General features: G+C 38.8%; 1 protein-coding gene across 1 annotated transcript in view; it reads left to right on the forward strand.

The window, feature by feature from the left end:
• Positions 1 to 17,245, forward strand: part of CLCN1 (chloride voltage-gated channel 1) — a 2,440,475-nt gene that overhangs the window by 786,838 nt on the left and 1,636,392 nt on the right. The window lies entirely within an intron of this gene.

Consider the following 17,245-nt stretch of genomic DNA (forward strand, 5'->3'; position numbering starts at 1 on the left):
CATCAGTAAACTCGGCAGCCAAACAAGTACTGCTTATAGCATTTATACTCTCTACTATACCCTTGACAGATGCAACCCTGCTATATAGGAGACCACAGCATATACTGCAACAGATGTGAGGTAATTATCAGCAAACAAAACACCTCCCAAGACTTGTGTATCGACTCTGAATGAGATAAACAAGTTTTCCGCCCACACCTAGGCCTGTGTTACCTGCAGAGTGTACAAGGAAACAAGGCTCACTACTGTTTATTATTGAACTTGTCACATCAAGATCACAATGACAGTAGATCCTACCACTATTTACAGACCCCCCTAACACATTATGCACCACTGTGATCATTTACATCCATTAGGTTTCATCCACAGTATCCAGCTCTCATATTGTTACTCAAATAACATGCAATTAAATCATTGGTAGTACATCAAAAGTGAAAATAATAGCAGTTCCCAGTCCCTTAACTTTCTTTAAGCTTGTATTGCTTGTAGTAATTCAGGTTTGTTTTGAGGGTAAAAGCTGTACAACTTGCCTTCTTCCATAGCAAAATTAGACTAATAATAGCTGTGAGTTCTGTCTCATAATTTTAAGTCTCTTAGCATGGTCATTATGTTAATCTACCTATTTTGAACTAATGTAAATAAATTACATTTTTATCCAAGCATGTAATTCACCAGTGATGTTATACACAATGAGGCTTGGTCATTTTTATTTACTTGTATCAGTACCTGCAAATTGCAGTGAACATGCATAGGTTGGTCATTGTCCCCACTGGGGATGTGGAGAAAACTATTGCAGTATTATGGCCTGCAGAGATTCTGAAGACCATAACTCATGACATATGTAGGCACACCAATGTTTGTACACTCTTTCTATGCCATTGTTCACACCCTAAAACCATTATGCCATGACAAGCATTTTCATGCTATGCAATATTGGTACTGTGACTCATTACTCTAAATGTACAGTGCTGTGCTTCACATGTCAACAACAGCAGCATGGGTGACCATGACAGGGTTCCATATTTCTATGGATTGTCACCAATTGAATGGTTATGATCTCCAAGGGTGATGAAGGTGCCATGGCTCTTAGGTAGTGCATTAAGTAAAAAGAAGATTCTGATGTGTTGTAATGAGACCACTGGATGCACCTGATAGGGAGTCTTTGGACAGTCTGTCTGGGATAGTCTTGCCAGGGTAATGAGGGCTTCTAGTGTCATTTCTGTGAGCATGTTTCTTAATTAGAGTTGGTCAGAATTCCTATTTGTTAATTGATAATTACCTTTAAGCCACATCGCTCCTGTTGGTATTTCTGTGGTAGTCTTTGAGCAGTCGAGTAGGAGATGTTTCTGAATCCCAAGGTATATTTGTTCATCTGTTATTTCATATAAAAATGGTAATCCTATTTTTTTCTGTTTTATGCTCATTTGAAATTATGTAGAAAGATTAGTAAAGCACACAGCTGTACCGTCACACTCATGCATGTGTATGTGTATACTTGCATATATATATATATATATATGGATTCACATTATATGCTTGAAATCCTGAAATATCGAATTTCAGAATCTCGAGCCCATAAAGTGGAAAACCTAAAACACCGAACACTCAGAGGCGCAAAATTCAAAATCTCCCATTTCGGAGGTGTTGAATTAGTGGTTCTGGTGTTGTGCTGTGTTCATGGATTTAGTTGTTTCTGTTTTAAGGGTTTTGGGAAGGGGTTGTAATGTGTGTTAGTGTGTTTTGTTACAGTGGTGTGTGCGCACGAGGGGGATGTAGTTTGTGTGGTGGTGTTTCGTGTGTTTGTGCATGTGGTGTGACCTTGGAGTTAGTATATTTAAGTAGGGGGGTGTATGGGGGTGTAGTTAGGATTGGGTTGTGTGTTTGTTTGTGGGGAGGAAGGTGTGTGTGTGTGTTGTATAGAAGTTGTGAGTTTGAATTTCACACTTCTGAGTGTTCGGTGTTTTAGGTTTTCTACTTTATTGGCTCGAGGTTCTAAAATTCGATATTTCAGGATTTTGAGCATATAAAGTGAATTCATGTATATAGATAGATACATGTATATATATATATATATATATATATATATATATATATATATATATATATATATATATATATTTCAACTTTCTGATTTAAAATCCCACATTTGCCCTTGTTTCCGACCTCTCCTATAACTAGTCTAGTCTAGATACAGATTTTCTGTATCCAGGACTGTTTGTTAGCCTCTGAGCCCCCCAAGTCTTTCCGTGCCAGAGGAAGCCTTCTAGCTTGTCAGTGGGAGCGGTAAGCACTAGGTAGCCTAATTTTATTTTATTTTACTTTATGTATTTATTTTATTTTATTTTATGTTACATTTGTTGACCGGGCTAGTCTAGCTGGATACGTGTCCATTTTCAGTAGAGGCCTGGGGAGATAAGCTTCAATACAGATAAATGAAAAACTTAGTACTCAATATACAAAATTAGACTAAATAAAATATTCATATTAAACAAGCAGATTACTGGTAGATCAAGAGAAAAATAAAAGAAAAAAATGACTAAATAGCAGCATTAGTTGTAAACAATGAATATTATAGGTTACAACATAAAATACTGTGAGGACAAAAAAAAAACTTGTAGTGCAAGAATGCTTATACTATACAATATGCAGGTCTGAAATATAGATAACCAGAAAGACTAAGGTCAAAAGAGGAGACAGGTTAATTATATACAAGTATAATGTAAAGAAAAAAATATTCTTCAGTAGGAAGTGTATAGAGTGACTGGGCACAGTGTAGTTTAGGAGGAATTCTATATTTATAGGTAAAATAATATGTATTGGTTTATGAGTAGTGAGGGATAAGCAGAGGTAAGTTTAATTAGTTGGATAGAAGCCTAGTCAGGTTTAGTACAGGGGCACAGCCAGTGTGTTCTAAGGTAGAGTTTTAGTCTATTTTTGAAGAGTGATAGAGAGGGAAGCAAGGAAGGGTCGCTGGGGAGAAGATTCTAGGTTTTTCCAACAGCATTAGAGAAGAGAGATTCACCAGCCTTGTTGTTAGGTTTAGAGGTATATAGGAGATTTTTGTGTGAGGAACTTAGTGATTTCAGATTTGTGTACGGAGTGATGAGGGTAGATAGAATAGGAGTACAGGACGGTTTATAAAGAGTTTTATGGGCAATGGTTAGTTGATGGAATTTAATCACGTTTTGTAGTTCAAGCCATTCAAGCTGCTTTATATTTATGCAGTGGTGGGCTCTGTAAGGGTTTCTTGTTGCAAATCTAGCAATGTTATTGTAGGAAATTTCCAGTTTGCTGAGGTTATTTTTAGAAAGGTGAGGCATAGAGGAGGGTAGAGATTAGATGAGTATGAGCTATGGTTGTTCTAGCTGTGGGAGAAAGGTAGGATTCAATTCTATAGAGGGAGCCAAGTTTTTTTTGACAGTTTTTATTGTATTGTTGATATGGATGTCAAAGTTCAAATTGTTATCGATGGTGATACCCAATAGTTTGGTGGTTGTGTCGGGTGATATAATGGTGCCATTAGTGGATATAATTGAGAAATCAAGTGGAGAGGACTTGTGAGTTGGATTAAAGAGGAGGAGTTTCGTTTTTTTAGGGTTCAAAAGAAGGCAACGCTGTGTAAACCATTGTTCAACTGTGTTAAATGCCTCCTGGGTAAGAGAGAGAAGTTCAGTTGTGGATTTGGCTGATTATATACGTGTGGAGTCATCAGCATATTATATGCATGTGGCTTGGGGGATTGCTAAATGAAGGTCATTAATAAATATTGAGAAGAGGAGAGGTCCTAGTATGGACCCTTGAGGGACACCTAGGGTAATTGGTTGGAGGGTAGAAATAGTCTTATGCCAAATTACTGCCTGTTGTCTTTTATCTAGGTAGGACTGGAACCATTTTATAGAAGGTGCATTTAATGATAGGGATTCTAGTATGTTGATGAGAATCTGATGACTGACCATGTCAAATGCTTTGGACTACAAGAGGAGTGGTTTCTGTCCCAGAATGTGTAATTTATTGGCAGTTTTTGGAGTCTTTCCATCTCTTTCAACTTTCTGGTTTAAAAGCCTGCATTTGCACTTGTTTCCCACCTTTCCTGTAACTAGTCTAGTCCAGAAACAGATTTGCTGTATCCAGGACTGTTTGTAAGATTCTGAATGGTACCAAAGTCTGCTCCTCAACTTTTCCCTTAGATCTACTAGTTCTCTCCTCTACTGCACTTTTACTAGCTTATTAGTCTAGCACTTTACTAGACAAATTGTAGCAATTATTGTAGCACACAAAAGTGCTACCAACACTAAATATTTTATAAGGAAAGAGCTCCAGTACTTATTATTAATGCCCACCCCCTCCAGGCATGTTTAAAAGTCAGTTCCCTGTGCTTTCTCCTATTAACCTGGTGAACTTGGGCATCCTGAGGCAATGTTGCAACTGCCTTATGTACACAGTCAACCCTTTCCTCTTACCTCCCAACACTCAGACTTGCGAGAGTTGCACTTGTATATCCAAATTGGAAGTCACGCACTCTCCAGCCAAGACCAGAATTGCTGGTTAAGAGGAGAAGGACAACACTTGCACCACACCACATACAGCACATAGCGCTCCAGAACACACACCAGCACTGCCTTGACATAAAAACACAAACCACACACCCACCTTCGTGAAGGCTCTCAATAAAAGTCTATCCAAACAGCAGAGACCTCCAAGGCAGAAACGCGCTCAATCACCACAACACAACACTAATCACGAGACACATAACTCTCCTAAATACTGTGCCACTCAACCAAAGCCCCTAAGTCAAAACAGCATGTCCAACACACTAGTCATAGGTGACTCGATAGTGAGGCAAGCTGATGTCCCACTCACTAGGTTGAATAAGGAGAAAGTAACAGTCATCTACTTGTCAGGTGCCAGGATCCACCACACAACGCATGCACTCAGGTCCCTCAACAACAGGTGCAAATATGACTCTGTCATTGTACATGTGGGTGTGAATGACCTGAGATGTACCTCCCTGGACTACATGCAAGAGACATGAAAAAGCTCTCGGATTATGTAGCCCAGGTAGGTATGACCCTAGCCCTGAGCAGCGTCCTACTATCACCCAGAGTGATAACACACTACAAGCAGAAAATGACTGATTTCAACAAATGGTTAAGATTCTGGTGTCATTCTATCATTATCTGTCTGCCTGGGATGACATGATTAACAGACCTTGATGCTTTGTCAGAGATGGCCTGCATCTGTCATCCCTGGGCTTCCAGATACTGGCCAAGGCTTTTGCCACCCCTATAGTGCCTTTTTTAGGCGGTGTTCAAAAGACCAAATTCCCACCATAACAGCTACAAGCAAATGCAATCTGAGGGTCATGCTGCTAAATGCTGGAAGTCTAAATTTCAGAATGCACTCACTCAAAGCACTCCTTAAAATAGAGAACACTGACACTGGTGCTGTAACAGAGACCTGGTCCAAGGCAGCAGAAAGCTCCCCTGCAGTACCAGGCTATAACTCATTCCACACCTTTCGGTCCCAGAACTTGGACCGAAGCTTCAAAGGCCGTGGTGTTTCCATATTCATAAAGGATGCACACACCTCCAGACTAGTAGCCCAACATAACACATCAGAGATACTTCAGGTGCAGCTAACATTGGGTAAGACAACGATTCAGGTCGTAGCCTGCTATAGGTCCCCAACCATGTCCCAAGACTCACGCTCCATGTTCCTAAGAACCCTGGAGAATATAAGGGTCCAACCTAACACTTTCACACTGGGTGACTTCAGCTAAACCTCTATTTACTGGCAGAACTACTCATGTACCAATACACTTGCCCAGTGTTTCCTGGAATTCATTAATTCCAATGCCCTGGACCAGCTTGTTCTTACCCCCACTAGAGGTAGCAACATCCTTGACCTGATCATTACTAACATGGGTGACCATTGCTCTACACCAATAGTCAACTCCTCCCTGGTTAGATCCGACCACAGACTAATCACCTTGGAAATCCACATCCCCCCTGCAAAGGTACCCACCATGAAAATCTTCTCCAAAGCTAACTTTTGGCTCCTAAAAGCAGAGGTGGCCAACTTCACGGCACCCATGCAAATGGAGAATAGTTGCATGACCACCGAATCATTCACCAGTGCACTGTAAACAAATGCATGGATCTCACCATACCCAGTAGAACCAAGACACTCTCCTCCAAAAATAGGAAGCCAATCTGGTGGTCCCCTGCCATAAACAAACTCTACAACAAAAGGAGGAAACTGATGAGGAATAAGGTGAAGTCCCAAGACTGGAAAAACTCCCTTATCAGCCTCAACAAAAAGTTAAGATCCCTCATCAAATCCTCTAAAGTTAGCTATGAAAACAGAATTGCAGCAAATAGTAAAGACAACCACAAGGCCTTCTATAGTTATGTAAAGAATCTCCATGGCAATACCCAGATTTGCTCTGAGCTGCTGCACAATGGTGCCTCCTATACCGAGCCAACAGATATTGTTAATATACTGGCCGACAGATTCAGTGCCAACTTTACCCTCTCACCCCCTCCCAAAGGGCCTATCACATTAACAGTAGATTGCCAGGCACCCAGTATTACTGCTACACAGGTTAAAACAGCACTGTCCAAGGCCAAGAATACAGCTTCTATGGAACCTGACAATATCCCTGGCTGTGTTCTACATGAACTACATAGTGAAGTGCCAGCTCAGATGTGTGCCCTATTCAATCACAGCCTCACCTCAGGCTTTGTCCCTACTGAATGGCATACTGCTACAGTCATCCCTCTCTACAAAGGAGGAGCAACTACAGACCCTGGGAACTGTTGCCCCTTTAGCCTAACGAGTCTGATATGCAAAGCTATGGAACGCATCATCATGGACCTAATAAACAAGGAAATAGGGAATCTCCAAACTATGGATCCCACACAGTTTGGTTTTATGAAGGATAGATCATGCCTGCTCAACTTGGTCGACTTCTTTGAGTCAGTCAACAGAGCTGTGGATGAAGGCAAGGTGGTTCACACAGCCTACTTTGATCTGACCAAAGCCTTTGATACCATTCCCCATTTAGGAATCATAGAAAAACCCAGTAAGCTATGCATCAACCCTTATAACACTAGGTGGGTTGCAAATTGGTCCACAGATAGAACCCACAGTGTGAAAATAGCTGACTCCAAGTCAGACTGCCAACCAGTCATGAGTGGAGTCCCACAGGGTTCAGTCCTGCATCCTCTCCTGTTTGGTATGTACTTCTCTGAAGTCCAGGCCAACATGAAGGGACTCTGGCTGACAAAATTTGCAGATGATTGCAAGTTGGGAGCTATTATTAATCTCCCAAGTGATGTTGACATCCTAAAGAAAGGCCTCACTGAGACCAACAACTAGTGTCAGAGCCATGGCCTTAAGCTCAATGCCAGAAAATGTGTCATCATCCCCTTTGGGAAAAACCCGGTTCTCATGAATTACCACATCGATGGTAGTCCACTGAATGCAGAAGGCATTATAAGACATCTGGGAACACAGGTTGACAGCAACCTCTCTTTCGACCAACACATTGCCACTGTGGTCAGAAAGTCCTATGTGGCACATCTCATTACTAAGGGTTTTGCATCCAGGAAGAAAGAGGTCATTGTCTCCCTCTACTCTTCCCTCATTAGGCCAATCATCTAGCAAAATGCTCCATTTGGCATGTACCTCACTAGACACCTGCAACAACTGTAGAGGCCGCAAAAGTACCTCACGAAGAGGATTCTAGGCCTATATGGACAGACTCAAAAAATTCCAACTATTCTCTGTCTCATATTGCCTAATTAGAGGCGATCTCTGCTTGACTTACAAAGCCATGTCTGACCCAGCTCTGTTAGAAATGCTATATCTAAAGAAATCCCAATCCCTCCGCACCACACACTCCAGAGACCTCAACCTCATTACCACAATCAACAGAACGTGCTGGAGGTACAGGTTCATAATCCAGAGACTGCCCATGCTATAGAACAGAAATCTTGATGAGTGGATGGGAAATAGAAAATTCACCCCGGGCATCACTCCAGTGGCTCTACTTGACATAGGCACTGGGAAATAATGTCAGGTGGCATGATGCGAGGGTAATCTTATGGACTTAGGCTTGTAAAGGTTCCAGGGCCATTAGCCTAGTACACACCTATGAACCAATATACATACATATACATGCTTATAGCTATTTATCTTTATCTATCTATATAGATATATTTATATATCTACATATATACATAAGCACACACACACACACACACACACACACACACACACACACACACACACACACACACACACACACTCTCACTCTGTCACACACACACACACACACACACACACACACACACACACACACACACACACACACACACACACACACACACACACACACACACACACACAGACACACACACACCACACACTCACTCACATTTGTGGTACTTAAGTCAAGACATCCAAATACCAACATTGTTAATTTCAACACAAAAGCTTAAAAAAAATTGACATCACAGTGTATGCATGCTCTGAGAAATTACCTTGGAGTATGCAAAAATAAAACCAGGTCTTTTTTGCAAGGGGAAAGACCCGCACTCCCCAAACTCCCTCATAAATATATATTCTAACTCTGAGATTGGAGAATACTATGGAAAGGGCATATTCCTCAACCCTGGTAATGTAAAGATCTTATATAGCTGTCAATCATCTCTTTAGTTGTAAAAAGTGTGTTGAAAATATGGTTACTTCCTCACATAAACATATATATATATATATATATATATATATATATATATATATAGAGAGAGAGAGAGAAAAGAAGTAATGCGCAGATTACATTTTAGAGCACAACATTGCCAGTAATGCTGCTGTTGTGAATGCACTACCATATACACTGATTTCCGTTAGCTTTTCTTCTTTTTAAAATACAGACAGTGGAAAATAATGCGCTGCATGTTATACATCTTCTAATAGTAAAGTGAATTAGACTCAATAAAAATTAATTGTGGGAAATGAATCTAATTCATCCATAAAACAAGGGATGATACAGTGTAATCAAATGAGTCAGTGTGTCATAGCTCTTTGTTTAGATGATCTGGCCCCAGCAATAATTTGAAAGAAAAAATGCTTAGAAAGTCTTCTGACATTCTAGTGTTCGCTAAGAACCAAGTTAGAAAAAAAGGGATACACCAAATCTACCTTGTCATGGGAAATGGCAATTTTACATATATTCCCTAATAATTTCTGATACAAAAATACATCATAGTCACATTGTGTGCAATGATCAAATCATATATAGCCCAAAACTGGTTAGATAGAAGTAAAATCACATGGGAAGAATTTAAAGGAATGGCTATAAAATACTTATTAGCCAGCAAATTAATTACAAGAAGCCAAAAAAAATTATCTTACTATCAGTAACATTGGAAAATGCTTTTAGAAATCCTAGGACAAAATTGGTTTATGACCAAGAGACTTCACCATCAATATTACTTTACATAATTAAGGGAAACTAAAGGCAATTATTATAGAAATACACACAATAACAGTGTACAGGTCATGGTAAACACATATAAGATGAACATTAAGGTGACATCAACGTATATATTGCACAGTTAGTGCAAGACAGAATGTATATTTAGGTAGACTAGAATATCTGGTTGCAATGTTTTAATGTCACATTTTCAATATGTTGTATACTGTCTTTATGTAAATGTCTGTTATACAGCTCATTAAGAGCAGCTTGATTATTAGACAATTCTGTATAATTGTTACCCTAACACTGATGATTTATGTTATGTATATCGTATTTGGACGACTGAAACTTGATATTCCAAAAAAAAAGAAAGTCTTCTGACATTCTATACTTGTGAGTAGGATTTTTTTAGGATAAGATCCATTTGCAGTTATAGAATATATATAAATGTACTATGTTCTTCCTATATAGGTGCATTGGTGTTTACAAATAGTCCATATTCTTGGAAGTAATGGTTCATGAATTATACATAAACTAAGCTATGCAACTATTGCATATCAATCAGAAGAAGATTCTTTACTGGAATTCAAACTTCTGTTTGGAACAAAAAAAAAAAAAAAAAAAAAAAAGATTCCTAAAACAACTCTTGTTAGTTTAATTTCAGAATGGCTTCTTAGACTGGTTTGAAAGCATTATTAGAGTGTTCTGAATCCACTGGCTCTGCATTTTTCAGTCTTTTTTGACATATATGTTTTATATATGTCTACAAAAATTCTGACTTAGTTACACAATGTCCCCTCATTGCATTGACAACGGACTCCCATTAGATTTACTGCTTGTGGCTTGATTCATTTCTTAGAAAGTAAATTTGGTGAACTACAGAGCTTTGTAGCACCTCCCATAATACAGACATGACAATTTGTTTTCTCCTTGATCTTTCTTGGTCTCCAGGATCCCTTCCTTAGCATTTTTATTATTCAACTTTTGGTGGTATTTAGGATGACAGGGACTACAATGAAGCATAGATGCAATTTGTATGAATGTTGTGAGTGCTGGGTTTGATTTTCATTATGTTAAGTTACCACATCAGGATGAAAATTTTGAAAACTGCAAGATTTCCTTGCCTTTTCAAGATACCCAGAGTGCTTGAACCTCATGACTTGCCAATAATTGGGAGCTGGACACCTCTGGTGCATATATGGCACAGTACTCTAATGCCAAATCCATCTGAAATTATCTGATATTGATATCATTTTGCTGTATGTCAATGGCTTCATACTTATAAAAGAAACGTGGCTTGATCTTAGCTTTGATCTCTATCTACCAACCCCTCCCCTGGTATCTCTGTTATAAAATGATGTAGATGAGATCTCTCAGTTTTGATCTCTATCTACCAACCCCTCCCCTGGTATCTCTGTTATAAAATGATGTAGATGAGATCTCAGGTTTGATCTCTATCTACCAACCCCTCCCCAGGTATCTCTGTTATAAAATTATCTAGATGAGATCTCAGGTTTGATCTTTATCTACCAACCCCTCCCCAGGTATCTCTGTTATAAAATTATCTAGATGAGATCTCAGGTTTGATCTCTATCTACCAACCCCTCCCCAGGTATCTCTGTTATAAAATGATCTAGATGAGATCTCAGGTTTGATCTTTATCTACCAACCCCTCCCCAGGTATCTCTGTTATAAAATTATCTAGATGAGATCTCAGCTTTGATCTCTATCTACCAACCCCTCCCAGGTATCTCTGTTATAAAATGATCTAGATGAGATCTCAGGTTTGATCTTTATCTACCAACCCCTCCCCAGGTATCTCTGTTATAAAATGATTTAGAAGAGACATGGCTAAAGGATGAGTAGAAATTTGTTTTCAAATTCACGCTACGACTCGCCAAGTTTTGCAATGGGGATAATGACATATTCATATATTGCAAATAATCCCAAGAAACAAACTCAGCAAGAGCAGTAGATGGTTCACCAAAACAGTGCTGCAAAACACAGAACTAACACATAAATGATCAAATAGATGATAAAAAATTGCTAATCCAACCCAAGGCAGAATAAATTCATACAAAAATCAGTCCAAAGGCATTCAAACGTTTATTGTGTGAGCGCTTTCACAGTTTCTTAAAACTGCTTCATCAGACAACATCCTACTAATGCAAGAGCCTATATAAAAGAAAAAAGAAAAATCAACCAATAAAAAATCTTATACAATTAATCAAGTTAAAGATGACATCACTAATTCTCATTCTAAAAGCAAACTTGCATCAAAAAATGTTAAATCAGGATGTCATATAAAACAAGATAAGAGCTGTGTGTGAATACATATTTTTATTGGATGATTTTTCTTTTATATAGGCTATTGCATTAGTAGGATGTCTCATGAAGCAGTTTTAAGAAACTGAAAGTGCTCACACAATAAACGTTTAAATGCTTTTGGACTGATTTTTGGATGCATTTATTCTGCCTTGGGTTGGTTCAGCAAATATTTATTGTCTATTTGATCACATATTCATATACGCAACTGAGGTAGAAAGAAATGTTAGGTTCTTGCTATTCACTATTTACTGGGTAATGTAAAGAAAATCCTACAGCAGCTCCCTGATTTCCTATTCATCTCATGGAGGGTTACCTAAAATTGTTAGTTTTGGATGACCTTAACATTTAGGATAATAATGACTTAGTGGCTCTAGCTAAATAATTTGTTGTTATTATGAAGAAATTTGGATAGTCTTGGGTTATTTTCTCTTCAGCCTATATAATGGGCCATTCATAGGATTTGATATTTCTACTAGCTGTGGCAAGCTTTGACCTTGGCTAAATTCATCTGTATGTTCAGACTACCCATCTTGATTCTGATTTAGTCAACTACAGGAATTAAAAAAAAAACTAGTTGAGAGAAAAAGGATTCATGTCATGGGCAACATCTGGAATCCATTGTGGATGATCAAGACACACTGAACGCTACATTTAATAACTATGTTGCCACTGAACTTAATTTGTTAACCTCATAAATTATGTAGAGTCACTGCAAGAGTCATGGCATGACACTGAGGTTTCCTCAATTAGGAGGAAAGGATAAAGTAAAAAACACAGGTAAAGGCAGTTCTACCTTTTGTAAGTTAAATTGAAAACTGTCAGCAAAACTGATAGCAAGGTGTTTTACCTGTCAAGAGAGATCATTGCTATTTTGAGCCAACCAGCCATGGTCTGAGTGGTAGACAGGTTGTGCAGTCCAGCATGTCTAATTAGTTAGAAGGATTTTACAGGCCTCTGATTGTGAGGTGCTGAGTGATTAAAAAAAAAGCGAATCCCGTATGATGAGACAGCCTTCTTTATGTGTTCATGGTGCCTGTAGTCATCCTTATGAGAAGATTCCCAGATTTGACTTGCTGTGAGTTTAAATATGTTCATTTTTCCAAGCTCATGAGCTTTATTTCATTACATGAATGACAGACTCTGCACTGTCCTCTGGACTTACCATGTTTTTTGGATATTAATTGGAGTTTCTTGGTCAGGTCAGCCTTCACTGGGAGAAATGAAAAAGAAAGTCTTGAGTGAGCAGCTTGAATACCTTCTTGAAACTCACGTTCCAACATCCATTCCAGTCACAGTTTATGGTTCCAACATCCATTCCAGTCACAGTTTATGGTTCCAACATCCATTCCAGTCACAGTTTATGGTATGCCATTACACAGAGACAGCCTTGGATAAAGCATTCAGTAGCTTATTAGTAGCAAGATAAGAACAGGTTCATTTTTGTTTGTCATCCTTGAACTGTTAACTTCATTTAACATAGCTGACCATGTAATCATTTTAGACTCCTTACAAATGTAATATGGCTTGTCTTCCACAGTCCTGGATTGGTTGACCTCATACCTTAGTGGGTCCACTCAGGAGGTACTTTTGCTTTCTATGCCTTGAGATGTGGAGCTCCTCAAAGCAAAATACTGGGTCCCTTGTTTGCCATATGTCTGCTGTTGTTGTATGACATAATACGTGCAGAGGACTGCAGGATCATTGTTACATTGATGATTCAACAGAAGACATCTTAGACACCTTCCTTAGCTGGATGAAGAGAAACAGAAACTTATTCCTCTCATGACTATGGCTATGACCATTCATAATCCACAGACACCCCCTATGACTTCTTATCCTCCAACCAGACACTGTTTTAGGGAAAGTCTTCTGGACTTCATATCTAAGGTGCCTAGCCTCTGTGTGATCCTTGATGACAGGCTGATATTTATGAACTTAAATATTTACTGCAGTCAACTTTTATCATTATCATCTATGGGATATCACCCAAATTAAGCATCTTATATAGGAGGACTCATCCATTGTGGTGGATGCACTGGTCACTTTTTAATTAGATCTCTGTAATGCATTCTACTTTTCAGTTGTAAGAAGGGTATGAAGTGATTAATGCAGACCTTCTTAGCTTGGCTGGTGGCAGGTGACCCCTGCACACTTCCATTTAAACAACCATATTGTAAAATATGCACTAGTCCCCTGTGAAGTGCAAGCTAACATGTGTAGTTATGTTAGTGCTGCTATATACTGCTCTGTGTAATCTTGGTGCATCTTGTTTGAAAGAGGTGTTTTTCTACTACATACCAGATCATAACATGTACTTAGCTACTAAGGGACAGTTACTAATTTGATGTGATGAAGTGAAAACACTAGTTTTCCTTTTTTATGTCTTTTAAGTTCCTAGGATATTCAGCACCCTGGCCTCTTTGAGAGTGTCTCATTCTTTACTGCTTCAGGAGGTGCCCCAGCTATCAAATATATTTAGAGCCCTTCTGCATGTTTTAATGGCTTAACTTGAGTAAGTTAATTTAATCTGACTTCATAACGTTGTTTTATTTTATATTATTAGAATTTGTTATTTCTTTTATATGTATTTGTTACAGAGCACTTAGGTTTATGGACACAAATAGATACTTGACTGCTTGGCTGACTGACATTGACAACTTATACATGTAATCCAGTAAATGTATTTCTTATTGCTTTATAGAAGTTTTGATTCATTTCATGTATTGCAGACGTCTAATTTTTCAAGACCCATTTTAATCCCATGTTGAAAACATCACTTATTCTAGTGTTACTGATAATGCATTTTGATCATTGTGATCAGCTGACATTCCAGGTACAGGTGCATCTGTAGGCTGCATGGTCATTTCGTCTCATTACTAGAGATTATATGTAGCCCTTAGCAGCCTTGTCAATCTGGTATACACCTCTGTATTCAGCTGAGAAAAACAAAATCATTCCTCATTTTTCCATCATTTTCTTTATTTCAGTAAATAATACATGCATTTCAATTATCGTGGTCAGTAAGGCCTCTTCAATCTGTCTGGCCAAGTTTCAAAAGCCTTACACTTACAACATCAGCCATGATGGGTAGGACTGATACACCTACTATGACTGTAAGGCTGGCATACTTGCCTTTTCACAGTATTTTGCTATACCATCTGCCAATAGCTGTTAAAGTCGGGTCTATATTAGATCATCGAAGTGTTAATACTTCGAATGGTCTAATATCGACCTGAAAACAGCGAACGCTGAAAATAGTGAAGCTTTAGATAACCAAATTTTTTCCTAGGGAAAGAATTCAGTTGTCCATTTCTGTGGCTTTGCTATTTTCAGCACTGTGGTGGAAAGTTACGGGTTGGGTTCAGGTAAGTGTGCGATTGTGTGGACGTTAGAGTTAGGGCAGGGTATGTGAGTTAGGGTTAGGGAGCGGGTGAGGTGAGTGTGCGATAGTGATAGACTTTAGGGTTAGGGCGGGGTATGTGAATTAGGGTTAGGGCACGGGTGGGGTGAGTGTGCGATAGTGACAGACTTTAGAGTTAGGGCGGGGTATGTGAGTTAGGGTTAGGGCGCGGGTGAGGTGAGTGTGCGATAATGATAAACTTTAGGTTTAGGGTGGGGTATGTGAGTTAGGGTTAGGGCGTGGGTGAGGTGAGTGTGTGATAGTGACGGACCTTAGGGTTAGGGTTTGGGTTAAGTATAGAGGGTAGATAGTACTGTATGTACAGTTTAGTGTAGGGTTAGATGTAGGATTTTAAGTGTATGTGTGTGGATTGCTGTTTTTTTTGGTGTGCTTGTGTTGTGTGTGTGTTTCTTGGAACAGTGAATTTTTCCCAGGGAAAAAAATTCGCTGTTCTGAGCTTTCGATGTTTTTAGATTTTGTGGTTAGAAGTTCGAGATTGTTGTATTCGATGATGTGCTGTTTCATTGAACTGATATAGACCCGTTAAAGTTAATGAAAAGTCAGGACTTTGTCTGCAGCATACAGTTAAAGGTAGTTTGCTATGCTTAGTGTAGTGGCACCTAAGATATGCAAAAGTTTGTAAGTGGTACCTGTGAGCTTGGATTTTAGGTTCCTAGTGCATCAGTGTGGGAAGGGATGAGCACAGATTTTCGCAGATACACTGAGAATGATAGACATTAAAGAAAGCCAGCAAGATAATTGTCAACAAAAGTTGGAAAGGGTTTATTTGATTTGCATTTAATGACCATGCTGTCAGTGTAATAATCTACATTTACTGAAAGGAGAAAGGTCCACAAAACCCCACTTGGCTGACAAATAATCTTCAATGCATTCTGCTCCATTCAGCCTCAAGCTAGATATTCCTGGGCATGTAGTCATCCCCTCATGTTGCACTCTGTCCTTGCCTATCCCTGCCTGCAGTACTTGAACAGCTGTGCAGATTATAGTTCATAACAGGCATCTGAAACCTGTACTAGCCATTTTCCTGAGCATCAAAAGTCTTCCTCTGTTTTCCTCCTTCAGTTCAGCAACAGCACCTCAGCAAAATCCTTACTGATAAATTCTGCAAGCTCGAATATAAATGAAGTTAAATACATCTGTAACCTACATCGTCATTCATTTCCAGTATTTGCTATCTTTTCTTAACTATGTGTGTATGCAGGTATTATTTTCATATGTCCTTATCAATTATTACATCTTCTGCAACATATATTTATGCTCATAAAACCGAGAGTGCAAAAACAGTATTTAAGCAGATTTTCAAGGAAGATCACTGACCGGTTTTGCAAATTACTGCATAATTGCAAATATTTCTACATGATGGCAAAATTCATTTTTGGAGTAAGACATGCCAGAAGTATAAGCAGGATTCAAAGAGTGTCAGGCAAAAATGAGCCATCAATGCAAATGTGGGATAGGTTCTAAAAAAGTCAAAAAGAATTTCAAAAAGATATTTCCATGTGTTCATCAATTTCAGCATGGCCCTTTACTGCATGAATCATGAACTTTTCTGGGTCACACTGAGAAGTATGAGTATATCAGAATGCCTGACGGTTTTCACGCATGAGAATTTCAGCAATGAGTCAAACAAAAAAAGCAGAAATAGAACGAGTTAAAAATTAGTAAAGAAATATAAGGAGTCTGCATGCCTTCCTCTTTCCTGTTTCATTTACATGCAAAACAAATAATCAGAGAAGCAGGATTGCATGAAGAAAACTGAGGCAAAGAATTATCAAAAACCTTTATTATGTTGGAGATGCCACGTTACTGACTGAATGTGAAGATGATCTGGAGGCCCTGACAAGATGAGTAGACTTATCCTTGATAGAGAAGAAATAGAAACAGTAAACAACTTCAGCCTGCTTTGGATCAATAATTAGTTATGAAACTGCAAACCATCAAGAAATCCAGTGAAAGATCACTCTTGGAAAAATGTCCATGTCAAGTTCATAGATGTTCCTCTGCATGTGAATATT

This window comes from Protopterus annectens, chromosome 8.part0 (genome assembly GCF_019279795.1).
Source record: "Protopterus annectens isolate FY-2018-M chromosome 8.part0, PAN1.0, whole genome shotgun sequence".
In the NCBI taxonomy this organism is placed as follows: domain Eukaryota; kingdom Metazoa; phylum Chordata; order Ceratodontiformes; family Protopteridae; genus Protopterus; species Protopterus annectens.